Source organism: Pagrus pagrus (genome assembly GCF_965226575.1).
Source record: "Pagrus pagrus genome assembly, chromosome: 11".
Lineage (NCBI taxonomy): Eukaryota > Metazoa > Chordata > Actinopteri > Spariformes > Sparidae > Pagrus > Pagrus pagrus.
The window spans coordinates 9,546,935-9,571,954 of NC_140195.1; the positions used below are offsets into that span (position 1 = coordinate 9,546,935).

The following is a 25,020-nucleotide window of genomic DNA, read 5'->3' on the forward strand; positions in this document are numbered from 1 at the left end:
TAGCATTCTACATTTGACAGAAGTGGACAGGCCTTTGTTTGAATGGCTTTAGCTAATCTCTTCATGTTGGACATCTCTAGAATTGACATCCTCTGCCTCTTTTCGACTTACTGTTGCCCTATCAGACCACACAATAATTTCACTGCTACAGCAAATACACCATGTTAACACATTGTCCCCTTCACTAAAGTTTACATTTTCATGCATTTGGAATCAGCTCAATATGTGAAAACTCCGGTTTTTCTTTTTCTGCAAGATGGACTGGCTACGCTGCCGTTATTAGCAGTCCTCATCCATGTGTAAATGGACCCTGGGCTCATTGACATAGAACCCATTCTTCACGTCCCTCTCCCCACCCCTCCTCTCTTCCACTGCCTCGGAGGGACATTGATAATAGTTCTGCATAAAGACACTGCCAATTAGAATACGCTCTCTGGTGTAATTATGGAGCACGGGCCAAAAGAGCACTGAGCTCACCTGTTTTTTATCAAGAATGCTCCATCCTCCCTGAGCCTCTACTCTCCAACTCACCAAAAATGAAAACAGTGTCAGGCAGCTTTCAATCGTGAGATTTGGCCTCCGTACCTTGTTTTATACTCCTTTTGTACTCTGTCTAAAATATAAAGGCGCTGTTATGTTGCTGTTGTATGATAAATCTACATCTCCACCAATGAGGACGCCGTTAATATTTATGTTCCATGAAGTCACGAGCGTCTTGTCCACAAGTAGATGCACACTAGTGCCATCTAGTTCCATAATATTCGAGACAAGGCAGACATCTCTATGGCCGATCTCTCCAATATATGACAACTTATAACAAAACAATCTAGATGGATAAATAGCAGTATAGGTGAGAGGGAAAATATGGTTTTCTGTTCCTTTAAGATAAAAAAGAAAAGATAGAGGCTGTGAGGGGTGATAGAGCATTCCAAATGTCAGAGCACTGCCGTCTACCAGCACAAGACAGCCTAAAAATGACACTTCTGTGCGATGTGCTAGACTTTTGATCCAGTGGCTTTAAAACCAAATGGTCCTCAGGATGCTCATGGCCACAGTCTGTCACCACTGGCTGCCTGTGGTCTCAGCTGTCTGTGTGCTTCGGGATTTCAACCTCATGTCATGTCTCTGTGCAGGTGCAGATATCTTAGCAAACGTGTCACCAGGGAGCATCTCCCAGTGTACACCTGCAGTTCACCTGACAACACAACACGTTCCATGTTTCAGAGGTGCTTACTGTATGTGTGTGTGTTTCCGGACAAGAGAGGCAGAGAGAGAGGTGTTGAAGTGTTTGTGTTTTCCCAGATGTCAGTGAAAGGGTAGAGCGTAGTGATGGATGTTGGGGCCAGGAGAGGTTGGGGGTAGTGAAAGGGTGAGGCATACATGTGTGATTGATGGGAGCTGATTGATGGCTGGCCTCTATATGAAAAGCTTTCTGCTCAAGGTCATGGGTGAAAGGTCAAACTTGGGACACCTGTGGTTAAGTGCTGCCTTATCATTTGTCATCACACATCTTCCGGTGCTTGTGGTGTGTGTGCGCGCATCTGATTGTGGGCGTGCTGTCTGCATGTCTGTGTGTGGGTTGACCCCTGTGGGGAATAGGCTAAGTAGGCTAATTCTCCCCCTGCCAGCGTCTGTAGACAGGGTCAGCGGGGCATGATGGGAGGCAGAGATAAGCAGCAGGGTCATACACGGTGCGGCACTGCACTGCATGGCTGCACCGCATGCATGTTACAACTCTGACACATGCAGGTCGTAAACATGGGAGTGGGCTGCAGCCAGAGCTCAAGGAGCTGACGCTAGCTGTTTGACCAAGGTGACACGCGATGCAGGACATGCCCTGAATAGAGATGGCATCCTGTCAACACAAGGAAGATGAGATGAAGTGGACCAATTACATGCATGCACAGATGTATTTTACCAGGCTGATGCTCGTGCACATCAGTAACAGTACAGCCGGCGCTCTCTTTTGTTTGTATGTTTCTGTTTGTTTATCATTTCAAAATCTGAAGCGTGCCAGGGGAGAGTGGTGGAATGCTGAGTGATTGATGTGCCTAGCTCTAGTAATACACATTCCCTTTCAGATAGGAAGTGCAACAGTGCTTAAAATCAATACCAGTGTTCTCCCACTGACTGCTTGAACAGCACTACAGCTAATTCAGGCCGCACCTGTCAGAGCTGGGGAAATCTTTCCCTGCCTGGGCCTTACACTTTAATTTACACCCACAGCCTCGCTGACTTCCATTTCCATTAAAGGGAGAGCCTGGCATTATGGCTTTAATGAAGGCCGCGGCCAGGCTGTGATTTAAGATGGCCGTTACCCCGCACCTTCACTCCACAGGAGGGAACACACTTAAAGGGACAATTAGGATTTTCCTCTCCTACATCCTCCCAGATATAGCCACACTCATTCTTTCCGTTCACCTTTTTAAAGATGTGTCCATGTTGCTTTAACTGATGGGATCTGAAGGTGCCTGTGGGAGGAGAGAGAAAACAGAGGGGAGGCACAGAAACAGTGTGGCTCCAAATCTAGACAATAACATTTGATTTGACCTCATCATGGGCGTTACACCGTGCTCCTGCTGATAGCAGGCATTTGTTGTCCATCACACATGACGCAAACGTCTCCTTGAGGGGCTTTTTCAGAGGTGTTTGTATGCTGACAGATGGAGAAACTATTGACTGGAGGTTGTCACAGATTGGTCAGTCCAAAGAGCTAATGGACACCTGTGTGTCGTATAGAGATAGCTCGTTATCCTGAGCATCCCCTAAATGGCGCACAGCTTCATGAGTGGAGCAGTTGCACAAAGTGTTTCTTTTCCCCACTGTTTGTTTTATAGGACTGCTTAACAGCAACCCATCTCAAAACACAACAGAGAGAGTGCTTTTACGCCTGTCATCCAGATCGCTCTGTATGTGTATGTGTGTTTATTTTTGTAATCTCCTGTCTTGCATAAAATACAAACATACAGTAGACTTGTTACAGCAGTTGGAAAGTTTAAGTGGAGGTCTTTGTCAGCCATTTGCTGCGACTTCCACACAAGTTTGCAACTCAGAAATTTACACATGTGCTTACATGACCTATGAGCACACACACACACACACACACACACACACACACACACACACACACACACACACACACACACACACACACACACATATTGTATATTGAAACTATCAAACAATAAGCACCAGTCCTTGGAGGGCCCCGCAATGACACTGAACCTAGCCGCCCCCACGTCCCAGCGCAATAGCCCTCTCTCCTCCCACATCCACAGCAACAGCAGCAGCAGCACTCCAAAATGAAACCGAGTCCCTTTAGACAGCTTCCAAAGACAATGCTTTTATTAAAACCTACAGCAGCGGCGCCACCCCAGAGGCTCGGGCACACCAACAACAGAGTAGAGCAGAACTGAGAGGCAGCCTGAAATCTACTAATGACTGTTTGTTTGCTATTGTGTATGGTGTTTGCTATTGTGTATGGAGCCTGTGAATTCGTGCAGATCTGTGTGTGTGCGCGTGACTGTGTGTGAGTGAAAGAGAAATAGGGGGGATTGTGTTTACGCATGTGTATACATACGTAAATGTACTCTTGCGTATGCACACAGTATGTGTGCGAACCTGAGAGAGCGTGACTACGCATTTGAATAACGTATTGTGGATGAACATATGCAGGCATTTATGAATGTATTGAGATGGCATGTGCATGTGTAATTACCAGTGAAACTGTGTGGATGTGTTTTGAATTAAAAATAGAGTGCATGTCTATGTGTATGCCTTTTTTATAAGAGGGTTTGTATCTGGGTGAGTCTGCCACTGTGAATAAGACCTCCCTAGGCCTACGTGTAAACTCTGTTTCTGTCACCTAGTCTGGCACATGGTGTGAGGAAGTGCTGGGCTTTCTGTGTATGTGTGTGTGTGTGTGTGTGTATAAGTGGGGGTGGGGGCTGATGTGTAGGATGTGCCTGAGAAGGGCGTCTGATAGTGTTTGGTCCTAATGCTTTGTGGCACTCGTTGGCTGGCAGAGTTTCAGAGGAGAGTGGAAAAGGACAGGAGCAGCAGGAGAGAGAGAGACAGGGAAAGAGAGGGAGAGGGTAAAGCACAAAGAAAGAGGGGCACATACAGAAACAAAGGGATAAGGGGAAAAGAGGTATTAGATATGATCTCATTAAAAGAAAGACGGTAAGTCATCTGGCACTGAATCATGCCAGAGTTGTGAAAAACATGTCAAGTTAATGTGGAGTGCCGGTTTGGTGAGGTGAATCATGCGATCTCTTTCCTCTGCATGTCCTTCTTCTCTGTGGTGTTATTCCAACTCATCATGAGTAAAAGTTTAGTTTGCTGAACAGTGACACTTCTCCCCTGGCTGGCCCATTCGGTTGAGCCCTGGAGGACAATGTCCCACGCAGCTTCCACCCAGTCAACAGTGCTGACAAGGACAGCTAGGCCCACCTGGGGCCTTGTAGGCAGGGTGAAATAAAGCCCACCGGGGAAAGCAGAGAGGACAGGAGTGAGGTGAACCTAGAGAGCATGAGGTAAGAGTGTATGAAAGAGAGAAAATGAAAAATGGCCATCGAAGAAAGAGTGAATATGATGGAGCGAGAGCAGTTTAGAAAATGGAAACATGTCGATAAGAGAAGGGAACGGACGAGATGGAGATGGGAGGAATCGTGATGGATGGAGTGAGGAGGAGAAGGAGTGAGGAGGGGGGATTTACGCAAACAGACGAAAGAGCAACGAGAAAGATGGAATAGAGGGGGATTGAGCTGACATAGGGCGAGTGGGAGAAAAAAGAGAAAAATAGAGTGGGTAAACAGCAGATAGAGATGGAGGGAGGTGAGCAATGGATTTAACTGACAGATAGAGAAAAGTCCTGTGGTTTTGGGGCATGGAAGGGAGAATGCAAACGGTCAATAGATTACAGCTAGTGCTGGGCCGAGTGCCTGGGCCTCAGACTCCTAGCCAACTTAATAGTGCCTCTTGTTTGTCCGTCCTCTAAAGTAATGCCCAAGCCGAGCCCAGGGAAGCAGCCTGAGCCTGAGGCTAGTGGAAATGGACAGGGGACTAGATATATGTTAGTTCTCATCCCAGCTGCTGTATATTACCCTGGCCAACTTGCCCACTGGAGACTATTCAATAGAACATAGAACATCATCTAGCTTTATCGCCTTTATTCCCTCCACACTCACCAGTCGTCCACTGAAGGCCAGGAAGGGCAGGACCAGTTTTCTGGAATTAATCCTTTTTATTATGTGTCCTTTTTTTTGTATGGTAATAGACATTGAGGTGTAGGGCACGTTGTTACCTGTCTCGTTGTATAGCTTTTACAAAGAGCGCTAAAATAAAAGATACTTAAGTCTGTGATGCTAAGGTTATTCTAGCTAAGGAGTGTTGTGCAGCACGGATACACAGAGCAGCATGAAAAAACAAGCAGGCCTAGCCTCGCTCAGTATGCCAATATGGAGGAGGAGGTGGAGGGGAGGAAGGAGTGCAGCCAGTGGCTGGCCACAGGAGAGAGGGGATAAATAAATAGAGGAGGAAGTTGATGTCAAGCAGGTGTTCAAGGAGAAAGTGTCAGCCAAGCGGGCCGAGATGGGGAGAAGTGCTGCCTCTGCAGCCTGATAATAAAGACTTAATTCAATTAGCGCTTCTGCACCGGTGAGCAGCGTGCAGGCTGGCTGTCATGGAGCGGGCCATAGACACAGCAGTGCACACCCTCAGCCACCTAGACGACCAGCCCTATACCGACCCAGCACTTCACTATGCTCGCTGTCTCTCTGGCTCTCTCTCTCTCGCACACACACACACACACACACACACACACACACACACACACACACACACACACACACACACACACACACAAAGGAGACTTAACGTATTATTCACACCTGAGTCACTGAGTAGTCCAGACACTAAACCCTGCCTACACATCTCTCCTACACACACAATGACACTCTCAACACACAGACACTCTGCCTCATTCCTCACTCTCATCCCTCCCTACAAACTAAACTCTCTTCAGCTCCTCTCCCTTCACCTCCTTGATTTTCTATTTTCAACCCCCCTCTGCTCTCCACCCCCTCTTTTACCATCCTCTTCCACCTCATCACTCTGCTCTGTTGGTACCAAGTGGCCGTATGTTGGCCAGTACGGTGAAGATTGTGACTGCGCGTCCCTATTTTCAGCCCGTCACGCCCCTGTGCCCAGTTGGGTGCTGTCCTGTAGGCATATGGTGTAGCGGATCCCGGATCCTGCCTTTAGAAAGCTCTGGGGGGCATTGCAGTCAAAAACAGCCTTTCTTCCCCCGCATCTCCCCATGCCGTACCCTGGAATCTGGTCTACCACTCGCTGATTTGGGTGTGGTCCGAGAACGTTTGTTCCGGACCGGTCACTTCATGATCCCATGGGTGATGCAGTAGCACCGGGGAGTGACGCACTGTTAGGTCTCCTACACACACAGCAAGGTGGAGGGTGGGGGAAGGAAGAACAGGAAGTGGCAGAGGAACAAGAGGAGGAGGAGGAGGAGGAGGAGGAGGAGGAGGAAGAGAAAGGACAGGACACAAGGCTTCAGTGATACCGTTTGCTGTTATGTAAAGAGAAGGAGAAAATAGGTCCTGGATGACTGCCAGAGAGCTGGGTGAATCACCAGCAAAGAACAGGCACGACATGGGTGCACACAAACACACACACACACACACACACACACACACACACACACACACACACACACACACACACACACACACACACAGACACACACACACACACACACACACACACACACACACACACACACACACACTCACTGGCACACATTCTGTCCCATTTCTTTGCCCCAGCTGAGCTTCACAGAACAGGAAGTACAGCGGATGATGAGTTGCCACGTGGCACCATTCAATGTGTAAAAACGGCAAATGGCAGGAATGACCCTTGCACCTCCTCATCAGTTAGCAACTGTCTGCCTATGTGCAATCTGGCTTGTACACTAAGGCCTTTTTGTTGATCAGACACTAATACAGAGAGCATTCAGGTTCCTAGCCCACTTATTTACTTGAACTTAGCCCTTAATCCATCTGGATGACCTGCACAGCTTGTTTCCATCCCTTCCCATTTCGTCTTTCTCGCCTATTAGTTTTTTTTTGCGACCAATCCATGTAGAAAAGCTGCTCCCTTAAGAGCACTGGCTCATTGCGCACAAAACACTCTAGGTATTTCTTACCTGTCTTGGTCTGGAAGATAGTTAGCTTGTTGATTCTGATGAGACATCTTCATTACTGTAGATTTGTGTTAGACACCCCAGCTTTCCACAACCCTGCCCACTTCCTCAGCCAGTACCTTACCTCAGGCAAGACCTGTATACTACTTTAACTGCTTCATTAAAGATGGGAGAGGATGGAGTGGGCGGAATGTGGAAGATAGCCACGTATTAATTTTGCATCAGTGAATTAATCAATTCAAATATAAGTCAATTGATAAATTATTCAAATCTTTTTTTTTTTTGTCGCATTTGAGAGGAGTGCGCTGAAGGAAAGGTGAGAACCATTTCAGATTGGATAATTAATATTAATAACTTTTTTAAAATGAAGTAAGAAAAATAGCTATCAGTTTAATAGGAAGTTTTTTTAAACACTTGGGTAATTAAGAGTGTTTGAAAGGGACAATTCCCACTATGGTACAATTAATTAAAGGAAAAGGTTTGATTTCTCTTGTCGTCCTTGTCTCCCATCAACTTGAAGTATCTACTACTATCCTTGCAGCCTTTTATATCCCTGCTCCACTGATAGAACTCTGAGAGAGATGAATAAATGAGAAGATGATGAATCTCTCTTATGCTCATCATAAGCAAAGATAATTAACAAGCCAGCGAAAATGCGTGCCCTCCACCTACAATCCACTGCTGCTTTGGTGAGAAGTCTTGCATTTGTTTATTATATTTTAAATTTTTCATAATTTCCCAGTCCCGTCCTTCATCTTTATTTTTTTCTGTTTGCTGGTGGGTGGTACTCAGTAGAGTTATGGAGACAGGTCAACCAAGATTTAGAGTAGTCCCGCGCCTGACCCAAAGGAAAGCACTGCTGGATACATTAACATGATAGCGATATGATTATGTCGGAATGGACATGAAGGGTTTCAATTATTTACAGGTGATGTGCCCGTTGAATTGGCAATGAAGTGGCTCGTAAATTACCCCCTCTGTCTAATCAAGCCTCCAGTGGAATAATGGAGCAAGTACTGCCAATGATGAAGCTCTCTCTCTCTCTTTCTCTCTATCTCTTCAGTGTTTTGGGTGGGGAGTGGAGGTTGGCTACTTTCACAGTGGGATGATGACACTCTCCAAATGACATTGGTTGAAAGGCAAGAAATGTGCCAGTGAGCGCAGGTTTAAAACCTCTCCACTTCATCACTGCTCAGTGCTTTACTGCGCTTTATGTCACCAGACAATGATACAGTGACAGCCAAGCATCAAAATGTGCAGCACCAGCACCTAATGTGCGCCTTGGTTTTGTGCCTGAGAGAGAGAGTACAAGGCAGACATATAGACACATTGAGAGAGAGAGAGGGGGGGGGGGGAGACACAGACAACCAGACAGGAAAATAGAGGGCTGCTTAAAAGGTTGGCATGGCACAGCTCCAATGCAACACTGTTCAGACAAAACACAGCCAGCCACCAGTCGCTGGCTCCTTTCTTGCATCTTCTTCTGAGGCCTGTGGTGAGGGATTCTGCTCATTTGACTGATGGCCTCTTTGATTAAAAGAAATCAAAGGCCAGAGAGTTTAATAGCCTGTTTTAATGTGTCTCCAGTGAGTGCGCATATGTGTGTGATTTCTTGCTTATCCTGCTGATATGCAGACCTGGCACGATTGATGCAAACTACCAGTTCTAACCGTCAAGCAGAGAAAACCACCAGTAGGTGCCAAGCCACCCGCCTGCTTTCTCCGTCTTAAATGGAGACCACCATTTTTAACAGTGTGCTGTATGATGTGTTTTGTACCCCGATCTATTATAACAATCACACAGAGTTTCTCAACAGTGTTGGGTAACAGTGTATTAAACCTATTTTAAGGAAACAAAGACAGGGATTCGCCTTCCCCACCCACAACCATCACAAGCCATAATCACCTTAGGCGGTTTACAGTAGAAAGAGGAGAGGGAGAGAAAAGAGAGCTAGAAATGACAGGAAGATGGAGTGGCAAAGGGGAAGTGAGATAAAAGTGAAATGTAATGGAGAGAGAGTACCACCTACCGTTCTGGTGTCTTCTGGCAGAGAAAATCATTTTTAGGGGAAGATGGGGTGGTCTGTGCTCAGCCAGTGCCTTAACTCTCTTCCTCTCTGCATCATATCTACCCCAAGAACTGAATCTGGGGTGACTGCACCCACAATTAGGGCAGGAGAGGATTAGTGGCGAGTAGGAAGGTGGTTGGGGGCTGTTTTTGTTTGTGTGCTTACTATTCCCTGCAATGCATTGTGGCAGTGGATCTGTGATTTTTTTCAATTCCCATGTTTTCAAAAATAGAAACATCACAAACAACATAACAAGCTAAAATGCAAGAGGAGAAGAGGGCAAAATAAGGAGCCCAATGTATTCTGTGCTCCTGTGTGTGTTAGCAGTTTTGTGCATTGCCACTCTCTTACTTTCCCTGTCACTGCAGAACACGTCCTGGGAGCCTGTTTGCTCTCTGTTCCCCTTGCTAATGCCTTTACAGACGCCAAATCCCCAGCAACCCCCGGAATGTCTGAACATACCCCATCTTTGCATCTATTTCAATTGCATTTCATTTTCTTACAGACAAACACAAAGCTCACAGGGGGGAGACTGAGCATTAGGGTTATTATGAGTTTAAAGCACTTAAAAGCTTTTGGCCGTCCTGACACCAGGAGAAGCGAGGGTCCAGGGGAGCAGCGAGGCATCACGCTCCAGTTTTTAGAGAGAAGCAAGTCCCAGATGAGTGTGCTTGAGGTTTTGTAAGTGTGTACGTGTAGGTCTGTGTTCTGTATGCACATATATAAACATGCAAGGATTGCCTTGTCTCCAGGAGCCTTGTGTCATGCCCGTAGCACTCCTCAGTGTGGCTTGTGGCAGACTGTATTAGCTCACTGCTTCGCAACAGTCAAATTCTGTATCATGGCATCTTAGGCTGACTCTTTAGAGCTCTCTCCCTTAGGTCACACATGGAATTTAAGAGCTTTTCTGAGGCAAAGAGGTGTGACTCGCCCTGAGACTCCCCTCTTGCTCTTTCGCTGCATCCGTGTCTCTCTTCTCTCTCTCTCTCTCATACTTATTTCTCCTAGCTTTATTTTCCCCTGCTTTGCCGCTCCACTCTAGAGTCATGGGGCGCACACTCAGCGGTAAACCAATTTCATTTAGTATGTTTTCATATTTTTATCCAATCATGGCATGCTCCGAGGTTTCAAAAGCCACATGATGCTTTTATTGGGGCCTAATTAAGGATCTCTGATTTAATCCATGTAATTTAATAGAGATCAGTCATGGATGTGAGGCTCTTTGTGCATAGGGAAGTGATGCATCGCAACCCTTGCCTTTTACTGCAGCAGGTCAGAGTTAAAGGGATTTGCGTGAGAGCTTGTATGAATGTATGGTGTCCACACTCCACCTGTTGGGCAACAAGGGTAAAAGAAGCTGAATGAATGATTCAAATTTAGACTAACAACCTCTAGCTTCTCTCACATGTGTTTTTAACTGACAGCCTGAGCCTCAGAACACAGGCACTCAGGTGATTTCACTGCCACGAGCAGATCAGCCTGTACCTAAATACATCCGCTCTGTAATTGCCTCTTGGCACGCTCATTGTTCTCATTCATTTGCCTCTCAGCATACAAAAAGTACTTTCAATTGTTATTTTTGTTTTTCAGGGGTGTGTCTACATCATTGAATGATTGGTGCAGGCTGCCTCATTCCAATTGTTCACACTTACAGTCAACCCTCGAGACTGTCTGATAAGTTCTAGCTAAGTCTTGGATTGTGATTATTTCAGTTGCTCTTGCAGGAGGATTGAAGCGAAATGCTGAGCAGCATTTTTTAAACCTTCCAGTGAATGACTTGAATGAGAGTAAGAGAGAGAACTGCCTTGAATTGTTCTGTCCTTTTCAGCGGCCCTTCACAGCCCTCCAGCCAGCCAGTGTTGTGACGCAGTGTTTGAGCAGAGAGAAAGCAGAGGAGCTGAGAACAGCCCGGGTTGGCTGGGGTGAGGGATCGCGTGCTGGGAGGTGTCTAGACAGTCAGGGATAACAGGCCAGACAGAGAGAGGGAAGGAGACTGGTAGAGCAGTCTGGGCCAGAGGGAGGCCATGTCCAGGGCATGGCTGGATGGGCACCTTATCTGAAATCTCGTCTAGTCGCTGTAGACTTCAGCTTCTGGACACTAACGGCATTGACAGTTGACAGGGGGAGCGGCCACTTCCTGGCCCAATACACCATCACTCACTCTTGCCTCCGTCAGTGACATCCCTTTTTGTTTTTACCCTGACTGTCTGCCACTTGACTCAGTGTTGTGACGCATGTTAAATGTAGCCAAACCACAAAATCAGTCAACCAGCAACTTTGAAATGTTTTCAGTATTTGCAAGAACTAACATTGTTTCATAAAACTTAAATCTGACGTCAGCTAGAGCTGCAATGAATAAGCAATTAATCAATTGGTTGTCAGCTATTAAATTAATCACCACCTCTTTTGATAATCAATCAATCAGTTTGAGTACTCTTTCAAGAAAAAGTCAAAATTCTCTGATTACAGCTTCTTAAATGTGAATATTTTCTGGCTTCTTTACTCTTCTATGACAGAAAACCAATGAACAAAAACAAGATATTTGAGGACGTCATCTTGGACATTATGTAGACCAAACAACCAAACTAGTTGCAGCCCTACAGTCATCCTAGGTATGCACTCTCTCAGAGACTTCCTGTCTGGCTCTTCCATGCTAAAATACATGGCTTTCTTCTGTAAAGTCTCAAATTCATGAGATCTCTTGACTCTTATACGAGGTAAGAGTTTTTTTTATAGCTGATCTGTGACAGATGAGGAAAAATGTGATGACTAATGTCTCCTATGTGTAGGACCTGGGCTCATCCCTCTACCGCTCATTATGCCTGAGCCCTACGACAGTTTGGAGGGCGTCGGAGGCATTGCCACGTTGGCCATATGCTTTCCACGGCTCCTATCTGTCAGAATGTCAGGACGTGGCGGGGGTGCGCTTTTCTGCACCAACAGAGGAGTGGAGCGTAGCACTACAGGAGGGCCTCATTACCTACACACCCTGCAAGAGAGACTCAGGGACGGGCGAACAGGCATACTGAGCGTTGTGTTTAGAACCAGAGGGTGAGCCGTTTAAAAGGCACTCAACCCATACCACAGCCCCTCCCTCCCTGTAGCTCCATTATCACAGCAGAAAATGTGACACAGGATTTTTCTAAGTTAATGCTTTAACAAATTAACAAAGTAATTAAGGCAAACAAATTGATTCCTTCAACATTTTTAATTGAACTTTTGCCTTTGTGTCTCTTCTGGCCAATTCCCTCTCACCCACAGGCCCACACGTCACCTCTTTATCTGGATTGCCATTAGGGAATTTATGTTGTGGCCCACACCCTCCTTTGTAGCATCTAAACAAATTCAGCATTGACATTTATTCTTCTTCTGGTATTTGAAGATATGTCACAGTGCTCGCTTTCTTTGTAACAAGTGACTGCATCTGTGGTGCATCTGTTCAGGTGTGTTTATTGTAGCAGTGTTTACACAAGTCTAAACACCTGACATGTTTTCTTTTTAAGCAGTGCATAGATCATTTAGCTCTTAGTAAAGGTCCACAGAGCACAGTGATCCCAGTCCTGCATGGTAATTTGCAACAGAAAGTGGTAAGGTCCCTCACAATTCTCAGCCCTCCATCACCATTGATCCCTTAAATTTATATTGGGAGCCTGCTTTCAGATGGTCAGGGGAAAAATCAAACTTTTGCCCTTGACAATCTGTAATCTATACAGTCTGAATTAGGATGCATTAGTGATCTGGTCGCTTTCGCACTTAGGTGGTTGAAATGCTCAGTGGAGGGAGGCTCCATTAGAAATCAGGGGAAACTTTAAAAGAGATTTTCTTTTATGACTTTTTATTGTTCAGAAAGTTATCTCAGCTGGGGGAAAGTCTCTTCTCAGTCGACTAATGACTATCAAAGCAGCTCATCTAAATCTCTACTTTATTTTCGAGCTATTTTGCTATGCTTTTCGGTGAAATTGCTCTAGCCTTTGAATGGGTTTATTTTCAATACGTATTCATCTAGAAAATGTCTATTTAAGATGGATGAAATGCTGTTTCCCACATAGACAAGATAGTTGGATGGTCACAAATACCTCAGCATTAATATCTTTTGCATCCTGCTGCAATATTCTTTTATAATAGCAGCATCATTATGGGCCATGAGAATATCTATGTCTAAAATATTCATGATGTTTAACATTGTCACATAATCATGGAGGGTAAAATGGTATGAATGTTCATGTTTTCTACTGTTTAGAAATGGAAATTGGAAGGCTGATACATACTAGCTGCTCATCTGTATGATCACACCCATGCAAGTAGTCTTGTGCGCAATGATGTGACTTATTACAGTGTTTAATGATTCAGTTGTTACAAACTTTTCAATTATTGTCAAACTGCATACTGGATACAATAATCCAGTATTCACTCTATACTTCCAGAGATGACCGCAGGTTCAGGAGGGATCAGGTCGGGATTGAGAGGGTGGGGCTCACTGCACTTCCACACAGCATAATCCCATGTCCCCTAATTAAATCGCCCAGTCCCATGTAGCGTGGAAGCTAGCGGCTCGGCAGATGTAGCGCCATGTTAAACTTTATGTTGCTTGAAAATGGCTTCCGCTCCAAGTGCATTTGAGACAGAGATGGTTTGACTGTAAAATGATGTGTTTTATGGCACCGTTATCGGAGCGATATTCCTTAAAGATGCAGCGCTGCACACTGTGGCATTCTCCGTCTGCAGGAGGGAGCAAATTGATATGAACAGATCAACAGAGCTATGCCCTTCTGGATGTCCTTGGCACCATACTTGGCCCTCAAATTGATTTCTCTCCATATCTCCTATGCCAAAAACTCTCATTCAGAGATTTTATACTCCCACTGCTGACACATTTTGTTCAGGTTTGGAGAGGATGTACTGTTGGAATGTCATTCATTTCCTCCCACATTTCTTTCCACACTTTTAAAGTAACCTAATAGTAATGCAGTGCATTGGATAGTGGAATTTGTCAGTTTGTGTATGTGTATGTACAGGTGCATGTGTGAGAGCACTCTGAGTATGAATTGCCAGGCGCAGAGAGATTGCTTTTGATTTAATGGCTATTGTGCTTGACTTTGTGTGTGTTCCACTGTAGTGGTGTGTCCTTTCCTTGCCTCTGCTGTAGCGGGTAAACTCTCTGTCTAACATTATTTCACACATACACGTACTTACACACACAAACACACATATCGTGCCTTGGCTATGCTCCATTAGGTGGGCTGTGTCTTAAACAGGAGCCTGACGTCACCGCTTGGCCAGGGAATATAGGACCGCTTGTGTGCTTCTGTGTTCGTGTGCGTCTCTGTTTGTGTGTCTCCGTTTTATTCTCAATGTCCTTATTGTCTGTCCCATGGGACCCCCCCTCCACACACCCCTCTTCTCTGTATTTGTGGCCTGCTGGATTCTATTGATCAGCCTGTGAAAGCTTGAACGTCTGAAGAGGAGGACACGGAGAGAGAGAGAGAGTATGAGAAAGTGAGGGTGGAGAGTGGCAATTGTGTGCCAATATGTGTTTTTCAGTTTATGTGTGTGTATGTTTGTGAGTGTGATTGCTGATCAAATAAAAAAGAAATAAGTATCTGGCTCCAGTCCCTTTGAGGTACGAACTTTAGATCTTGCATTTATTAGTTTCATTGGTGATTCACTAATATTGTTGCTATGGATACTTAAGCTTGTGTGAGCTGCCTCTGTTTGTTGCTCTTTTTACAGAAACTGTGAATGAAGATTTACAGCCAGGCTGCTTTATGTTAAGACCTAATTTGTAAACTTTTCAGCCGACTATGAGATTCTAACAAAGGCTTGCAGTGAATGTGCACAAGAAACTGAAGAAACTGCAGGCAAAAGGTCACCTACGTCAATGTTGTTACAGATGGCAAACTACAGCTGAATTTTATAATTTGCACATTTTTTGCTCCGTGTGCCTTTTAAAGATTGAAAAGTGGTAGAAGTGTAAATTTGAGCAGTTGGCATGTCCATGCACAGGGAGGTGTGAATGGAGGTTGGCTCCCTCAGAGACAGTCTGCTACTGTTTAGACCCTCCCTCAGGGCCACACCACTGTCAACTAAGCTTCTAGTTACAAAACATAACACAATGTTGGTACTATCAACATGGTTGGAGCGGTTGTCGTTGCCGTGGGATGTTGGAATTCCTCCCATAGATTCGATGGTCTTTCTGCTGAAATCTGGATAAAAAAACCTTAAGGGTATTTTTTCTCTTCCATAAAAGGTTGAACAAAAATACAGAAACACCAGCTTGAAAAACCTGAAAATTGTTTATGTCTGGGTATTTTGTGATGAGTCGATAAGAGATCACCACAATGACGTCAATGGGAAATAGTTTTTGCCTGTATTTAGAGGAAAAGTTTTCTGTCCAATCAGTGTTCATGGTAGGCTAAATGTAGTCAATTCGAGCTATAAATTCCTTGTGCGTGTTATATTTACTGATTTACTCAGCATATAGAATGCTGAGTCTCCTGCTGCAAAATTTGTTCCAACACCACTGATCTGATTGGTGTAAAGGAAGAACTATAAGCTTCAGATTTCAGCTCGGATTTAGCCTCCGGGTAGCCAGGGGGCGTGCTGCTGCTCATTATCAAAACATGTTTACTTGCTTGTAAACCACCTAAATTTCCAATGGTGCAAATCGCATTCCAAAATATTTATGCAAAGGATTTTATGGTGTTTTATAGTGATTTTTGTCTGCAATGCATCTTGGTACATGTAGGCACTGCCGCACGGCCTCGGGGCAGGAGAACTCAGCTTTCTCGGTCAATATACAGTAGCTGGAGTTTTTTGTTTCAATTGACTACATTTAGCATCCAAACTGATTGGATATCCATATAAAATGTGGCAAATTTGTCCTTTAAATAGTCATAATCGTTTTTATTCTATTCAGTATAGTGTCTGTATACTAGCTCCGAAAGCCATGGGCTGCTGTTTTTGGCATTGTTTCAGACCACTCACCTCGCAGAGGGCAAGGTCAACGCTAATCACTGCTTACATAATGAATTTGCATGATCATATGGGCCTTCCATCTTAATGACGCTAGTGGAAAATGCCATCTCATACTTTGCTTCAGAATTTCCCATCAATGCACAAATGGCGTCCTCGGTAGTGATTAAGAAAGCCTTGACACATGGCTAATGTTTTTTATCATGCTGTTCAAACCACTGGGTGACCATTTGTGTCTTGTTGATAGGGACGTTGACATCCTGGAAGGCATTGTTCCCATCAAGAGAGAGATGCATTATGAGATAAAGGCAATTACTGACAATTAATATATGATAAGCATAGAGCTTACCTGGCTGATGAAGGGATGCTGGAACCTAAATCATGACAGAAAGTCATGATTTAGGTTCAGTACAAATCCAGCGTATCTGCATTTCATGTTGTCATTTTGATCATGCCCTGTACATATGACATGCAGCCGATGACGGTAGGCTTCTGGCCCAACTTTATTATGTGTAACACAGAAACCTCCCCTCAGCCTTTTTAGCACACATTCATCTCTGTCTTCTTTCTACTTTAAGCTACAACAAATGGTGAATGAGGCGCAAAACAAAGAGTTCTTTGAAGAACAAAGTGAACCTGCCACATCCAACTACTGGCTGGAGACGAATCCCATCGCAAATATTGCATGCTTTCAAGACAGGGGAGGGAAAAGCATCCCTAACAACAAAATGATATAAATTACTACTGTTATGGTCTATACGGTTCAATTTAATGTGCTTGTAATGATAAATTATTTTGGTTATGAATCTAAAGTGGACCTGAGTGCAGTCGGAGCAGCAGGACTGTTAGAACAATTGCAGCTGTCTCCCAGGGCTGTGGCCATTAGTCAATAAATTAGAAAGTAATTAGTTTCTGCTTCTGTGGCTCTATTTGAAGCGCTTCACACAGGTGTAATGAAAATTTATTGGAGCTGTTGATCCGGAGGAGAAAAGAAAAGTAGAGGATTTGTAGCGTGTGATTGTAATGCAGGATTTCCATCTTCCTCCTCTCCTTTTTTGCTCGCAGCGACAGGTAAAGTTACCCTTGATGGCCAGTATTATAAGATTTGGCTTCGATGTTTTGAGCGTTGTCAGCAGGATGATTAGCTACCAGCTGTGAATGTTTCATATGTGAATACTTAATAAGAAGAATTTCTTTTTTAGAATATTCTGAATTCATGATGATTCAAATGATTTAACTGTAACACAAATGAGAAGACTTTTGGTGAGAAGAGCTAAATAAATATGACCAAAATTGACCCCGAGACATTCATGCACCAACATCTGTGCCCTCTCTGCAGTCTTATTTACAGTCATAAATCCTGTGGTTCTACTAAATACCAAAATTGTCAGTGGAATATTCACATAAACACATGAAGCATCACATATTGTAAAAAGGCATGCATAAAGTTTCAGAGAGGTCGCGTTTTGTTTGCTTTAATTTAACAATGTCGACTGCGCTCACACAAGCCCATGAGGAAGACAGCTAGTTCCCTGTACTGTCTGTTTCATTCTGATTCTGTGTGCTTTTTGGCCAGCGGGCATCTTATCACCCTTTGTTCTTCATACAGCACACTCATTTTTTTCAGTGTCATTTGACGCACAGTCTGTGTTTTCTCACTCCTACATGAAAAGAGGGAGAACAGCAGACTTCAGCCATCAGGTTTACCTAATTGAACAGCTTCACATTTCTCTTTCATGCCATTGTGTGCAGATCAAGGCAGTCACACAGAGCTTTTTGTTGCCAGACAACATCAAGGCTATTTGTTTTGTCTATTGGAATGTAAGGTCAACAGGAGAGGAAAAACAGAAATTGGAAAGCGTTCGCACAACTGCGATGTCAATGAACGGCACGAACAACATACAGAGGGAGGGAGCTGCAATGGCAGCATATGGACAAAAAGAAAAATTAGAGGTGAAAGAGAGATGAGGCAGAGAGAGGAGGCAGTAAGGAGATGAAGAAACAAGCGCAGGCGTGAAGTTGTAAAGGCAGCAAGAGAGAGGGAGAGACACAGAGGAGGAGCAGAACGGACGCAGAGTGGAACAGAGATGGGATGGACGGATGGATGAGGACAATGAGGCAGATCGGTCCCAGCCCAGTCTATGGCCAATTAGAATAAAATTAGCTGGACCTTGGCAAAGGCTAGGGCGCACAGTAGGGCATGAAGAGAGGGGAGGAGAGGTTGGGGAGGGACAAAGGGGGAGAATATCCCGGTGATTAAAACCAAATGATTAGTGGTGTGCAAGGCAGAGGGCTGGAGAGCTGGGGTCACCTGAGCCTGCAGGGAGAGAGAAGGTCTAATAGTAATGAGACCAACCTTCCCACTCCTCGTCGTCACTCTCCTCCTTTCACCCTCTCACTCCCCCTCAGCTTCCTTTTCTCTTGTTCAGACTCCATTTTTCTCCCCTAACCATTTTTCTCCGTCTCCCACTGCTCTTTATTTACACTTTCCCCCCTATTCTGTCTATCACTGTGCTTTTCCCTGTCTGCGCCTCTGCCTTCCTGTAGTAAACCCTATTACTATCTATTACTGTCTCTTGCCTTTGGCCAAAGCGCGCACTAATGCTATTGTTGTGGGAGACAGTTTAGCTTTTCGTGATAAGCAAAGATTTATGAGTAGTTTGTTTATCTTTTTTAGTCATGGGTGTAGATCTGCAGATGTATGGTAATAGATGGATTGAGCTGCAACAAAGCTCGACACAATAATGGCATCTGTTGCAGATTCCTCATGTACTGCTGCCTCACTTTTACCAATGAAGCTGGAATTTTGTGCTCGTTCTGGACAATCATTTATGGTATGTGATTATTTACCGGAGTGTTTCGGTCATGTAATAACAGGAATAATAGGAATTTATATTATTTTTTTATTATTTTGATATTCAATTATAGCCAATGATTAGAGATAAATGGTATATGGACTGCATTTATACAGCGTCTTTCTACTCGTTTTGACCACTCAAATCACTTTACAACACAAGTCAGCATTCACCCATTCATACACTTCGACATGTAGACTTGAGGGAACCAATCCAGTTTCAGATGGTGACAACACAATTGAGAGCTATTTTCCATCTCTGCTTACTGCATCTTAGCCTTTCTTATACCTCAGGTCTTCATGAACTACAGGTTAGAGACTTCTTTTAAAAATATAAAACTGAAATGATCTGTTATCTTATCAGTGTCATCCATTAGAACCGGGTAATTAATGGTTATCAGCATCGTCTGAAATAAATCCATAGTGTGTGTATCCCTAATGACGAATGTAGGAACCCCCAGAAATGTGTGTTGGTCCAAAGTCTACACAAGAGTAGGGCATCTGATCTGGTCTTGGAGGCGTCCTCTATACTGTGTGCATATATAATTTTTTGGTAAATGCGAGAACATGCTTGGCACGTGCGAGAGTGTAAGTGTCTATCTATCAATAATGAGGTTTGGCCCTTGGCATGTTTAATGGCCGGAAGCATGCTAATGGCCAGCACCAGGACCACTGATGCATTAACTGTTCAGGCATCAAAGAACAGCCTATAAGCATGGTCAGTTGTGTGCAGTTATCTTTCCTGCTCTCTACTACTTTCTATACCCCCTTCTTTTCCTCATTTTTTTCCTCATTCATTTGTTCTTGTTTTCCAATAATTTAATGTCCCCTTTTCAATGTCTTACCATTCTGTCACCTGCTTTCTCTGGCTTCTCTTAGCATCTTCAGGAGGCTCTCCTATGTGTTTCTGAACTTTTTACATTTGGGAAAAGCTATCTGAGAAATGACCCCCACCCATCTATTCAGGTTCTTCTTGTGTTGTCTGCCATGAATAGGTAGAGATATCATTGTGTCTTTTTCCAGGGAGGCAGCCAGGGTAACACCAATATGCTGCGAATCAACAGGCAATCTTGCAGAACATGCACAGAGCTCTGATAGCCTGAGAGGAGAGAAATCCAGCTCCTAGATGTGACTCCAAGCCCCAATTTACCCTAATTACAAACATTTGAGATCTTCTTTAAATTAGATTTGCCTTATACTAGACACACTACTTTCTGGTGAGTCAGTATTTTTTTTTGCAAGACGGTTTTCGCAAAAGCAAAGACCCACACTTTATGTTTATCTCAAGTGTCCTCTGTCTCTCTGCTGCTCCTTTCCCTTCATCTATTAAATTCACTTATTTTTGCTCTTTCCATCCATCCCTCCATCATACTTTCTGTTTCTGTCTCAGTTTTTTTTTCTAATTTGCCACTCTTCTCTAACAGAGCAAAATTTCCTCTGCAGAGAGGTAGAGTACAGTAGGCCTGTCAGCCCTGGAGAACTTTTGGAGATGAGAAGACATGTCAGAAGTCTGTTGGTTCCTCTTTTCCACACAGACCCCCCTTCGATACATTGTTGAAGCCCATAAAGAAAGAGCAAACCCAGCCGTGGGTACAGTCCACAGGTCTGCTTCCATGGAAGACTGGGATGAGTCTGACTGCAGTCAGACAGACCAGAATAAAGACATCAATCCACAGGGTGGATTGGTTGGTGAGAGAATGTATTTCTATATGTGTTCCATTTTACAATGGCAAGAAACACAGGCAGTGGCATGCACAGAGGGAGAGAGAAGTGACAAATAGACAGTGCACTATATGTGACCATTGTTTGAGTTGCCAAATTGCTCTGTTGTTGGCCAGCGATTATCTGTGCTACAGAACACCATGATGAGTTTTCAGTTTGGTGAACATTGGAGAGGGTGAGAAAGGGAGCAAATAAAGGCCTTCCCTGTTGGCCACCTGTGATGACTTAGCCAAGCCAGGAGACTTATAGCAGTCTGACACATAAGGCCTGGGGGCCTGTATCACTTTAAAACAAGAAAAGGAGAAACAGTAAAACTGCAAACGTCTGCTGCACAGCCCCCAATGTATTGTACTGTATTACAATGCCCCAGAATGGCCTCTGGTCGGAGGTGAGCGGTGGCAGTTTTAGCTGGCCGTAGGGACAGTGGACAGGAGGCCTGGTCAAGTGGACGACAGCGAGGGTCACAGGGTCCCCTGGGGAGGAGATATCCCAAAGGGGGTGGGCAGATGGGGTCTGGAATGAGAGTGTTCTCAGACAGGTGGATGGCTGTCACCCTCATTTCGCCACCGCCAGCAAGCAGGTGGCCTCTCCCTCCTCCTCTTCGCCTCAAGGGTCACCTTCACATGGCACTGCTTCCCCCTGGGTCCCATCCCATCATATATACACTGTATGCAGACACACTGGTGCTCACACACAGACGCACACACATACACACACCAATGGTTCTCATACTGCGCGACTCTCAGTCAACCCCAGCACCTGGGGACTGGGCGCGTAAACAGTCGCTCTCAAGGTTGAACCCAGGTGTTTCATTTCCATTAAGGCCCTCATCACATTCACAGCCTCCTCCCTCTGACTTTGGTCATAGCACAGACGGAATAGTCATTAAATTTCAGATTACCTTCTCTTTGCCTTTGTAGATGTTGAGATGCACGGGGTCTATTTTAGATGTCTGTCTATGAAATAATTATCTCCCAACTCTCTGCCCCTGACATCTTCAAAAGAGGATGTTCCATTGATGATTTTTGCCCTACATCATAGCTTTGCTCTTGCCACGACTCTAAAACCCAATATAGCGTAATTAAACTAACAAAGTGACATCAATAAAGACAGAAGTGCTCTGTAATTACAGTCTGTGCTAGGACATCATAAGCAGGCAGTGTCATCACCCTAACGAAGGAAATAAATCGATGGCAGACAGACAAAGCCCCGCTTTACGATCCCCTTCTCCTCTGACACACAAAGCCAACCATAAACACGAGTAAGGCGAGAGTTTAATGGCAATCTTAAAGTTGCAGAGGCCACTAGCTTGTCTTTACTGCTCCTGCCCAGCAATACAATGGGTGCCTTGACACTTCAACCACTCCCTTACTCTCCTTCATTAGTTGTGCTTCTCTCTGTTTCTCCCTTCAGTCTGCCTTTTCCCTTCTCTTTCCTTCCTATATGGTGTCTGGTCTCCTCACCCTCTGGAGACACATGAGTGGCAGGCCTCCCCCTTAATAACTGTGTATTCCAATTCTGACACGGTTGCAAAAAAAACAGGCACACATAGATAGACACCCACACAGATACACACACACACACACACAAAAATAATATGTTGCAGGATTCAAGATTGGCATTCCCACGTTGCCGCTTCCTGCAGTGCGCCATGTGGACAGCAAGGCTAAATGTCAGGGAAAGATATTTAATTCCACGTGCACACACACATGCATACAGACACACTCAAAAGCCCAACAGAGACAAGACACCCAGCACTGATAGTGTGTGGAGTGTGAGGCTAAATGTCAAGGGATGATGTAAATTCACATGATTGCTTCCAGAAGTAGTTCATCACAATGCCAACGCTGGCCAGAGTGGTGTCTTATTGTCCTCCAAGAATTTCACTGAGCAGGACAGTGGGGCCCAGTAGGAGCAAGCGGACAATGTTTGTGTTTATGCGCGTGTGTGTGTGTGTGTGTGTGTGTGGGCGACGATAAGGAGGGGGTCCTCTAAATATATAAAACCCACTGTCTTTCTTAACCCTTTATCAGGGATGACCCAGTTTCCTGAGAGGTATAATGGTATAAATTCACAGAGGAACAACATTCAGTAATGTACATAGATATTTCCCTACACTGTTTGTAGTGTACATCACAGATTCCCGCTGAGATTAGTTCTGGATATATCCAAGTCTGGTATGCTAACACAAAGGAGTATATGGACCAGACTTGGATCAGAAAAAGGAATGCGTGCCATGTTTGAGTCTTGCAATGCATTTTTCACACATTCTGTCTCTCAGGGTGACAGTAGTGGATCTCCCTCAGCCCTCATTCCCCCTAAACATCTTTTGATCAAAGTAATCCCTGTAGAATATGTTATTTTAAAGAAATACGAGCAACTGATGAGTTTAAAAGTTCTGTATAGAACGGTACATGCAACATTGATGAATGAAACATAGATTTCATTTCGTCTTCCTTTGCCAGGCCCTATATGTGGCACAGAGCCAGAAGCAAACTCTTTACCATGCTGTGGCTGTTGCTTTGTCGCCCCCCCCCACCCCACCCCCATAATTCTCACAGTCTACTTGCTGAGGTGACTGATGAGCAGACTCACTGGTGTGTCAAATATGGGGGAAATAGTCAATCAGCTATGCCGGTGTGGCAGGCCTGCGTGCCGCTGTAGTTTGGAAATGCTGCTGCAGGAAGTGTGTAAAAGTCATGCTCTCTGCCAGACTGAGGATAAACATTTTACAGTTCTGAAATAGGAGGGTTACACCTCTTCCGTCTCTGGAAGGCATGGCTAGATGCTCATTGCATCTGTGTTTAGTCCACCCCAAGCTGTGCGGGATTTATTAGGCTATACCTACTATCATGCCAGCCATGCTTGAGTGTGTGTCTCTCTCTGTATATTTATGTGTGCGTGAGTGTGTTTTTAAGAAACAAAAGGACGAAGGGAAGAGCGGAGAGAGGGAATGTTAGTATGTGTGGATCATTTATGGAGGGGAGAGTGTTGATGTGATTTAGTGCGTGGGAGCTCAATGGGCCACTGAACTTGGAAAATGAAAAGGCAGAGGTGGCCATGATTAGAGGTGTGCCTTGCTGACTACTTTATGAGTGTATTCAAATGTGTGTGTACACGCGCATGTAGATGACAGTGGGAGTCTGTAGCTTGAGGGGGGAAGATAAACATAGCGGGGCACACACAGTCTATCATCTTCATTGTGTAAAGCCTATCAGTGTCGGTGTGTATAACCAGGAGAAGCAGGATTGACTTATCCTGTGCTTGGCTCAGACACACCGAGCGTGTTTGTATGTGTGTGAGGTCCTGGCCCCAGCTGATGCATCAGAGATGGAGCTGAGTGATCTCAGACATATGCCAGGGGCCAAGGTCAAGGGTCATCATATACAAACATACCCAGAGAAATTGAGTGTGAGAGAGCATCGGAGCCTGTGGGACCACTTGACTAACACTCTCACCCATAACATCATATACTACCCACACCCTCTCAGTCTCATCTCTTCTTTCAGTCAATCTTTGTATACATTTTTTCCCCCACCAGTTTGCCTTTATTCTGCTATTGGAAACAGATAACTTACACCCTCCGAATAACATCAACAAAAACATGTCAGAAATAATAAGATTTTGAAATGTAGCTGGTATCCTAGCGTGGATGATGAGGCCAAAAAAAACTTGCTCTTCTTTAAGAATTGTCTTTACTCTAGCAGTAGACAAGGACAAAAACAAAATGCCAGGCTTCTTGCATCTGCATTGTTTGTGACAAATACTGTCACATTCATCCGTGGCTATGTCCATGTTCAGAAGTGTTAAGTTGCATCCACCATAGTCATGCAGTTACACGAGGATTGTCTTTGTGTTAGGCCATGCCTCGATGGCCATCCCTCCATCCATCACCAAAGTATCTGCAACAGATCTGTTTACAGTCCTGTTTTATGGTCAGTGGTCAACATATTAGCTGTCTCCACAGCGTCTACAGAAACAGCGTGGTCTACTTTTAATTGTCGGCAAGTAAACAGTGCTAGCTGTCATGTTTTTCTTTTGTCAATTTTTTTTCTTTACTTTGTTTAACCAGGGCACAGTAGATTCACTGAGCCTGAATGCTCTTTTCTATGAATACTCTGCTCCACACTGACACAGTTGCACACATTCACAGCTGAAAGCTTCCCAACACAGCCACAGTCTGAT

At 44.6% G+C, this 25,020-nt stretch overlaps 1 protein-coding gene across 2 annotated transcripts in view; it reads left to right on the forward strand.

Moving 5' to 3' along the window:
• The window catches only part of camta1a (calmodulin binding transcription activator 1a), a 285,954-nt gene that overhangs the window by 129,787 nt on the left and 131,147 nt on the right, over positions 1-25,020 (forward strand). The gene's annotated exons all lie outside the window — the stretch shown is intronic.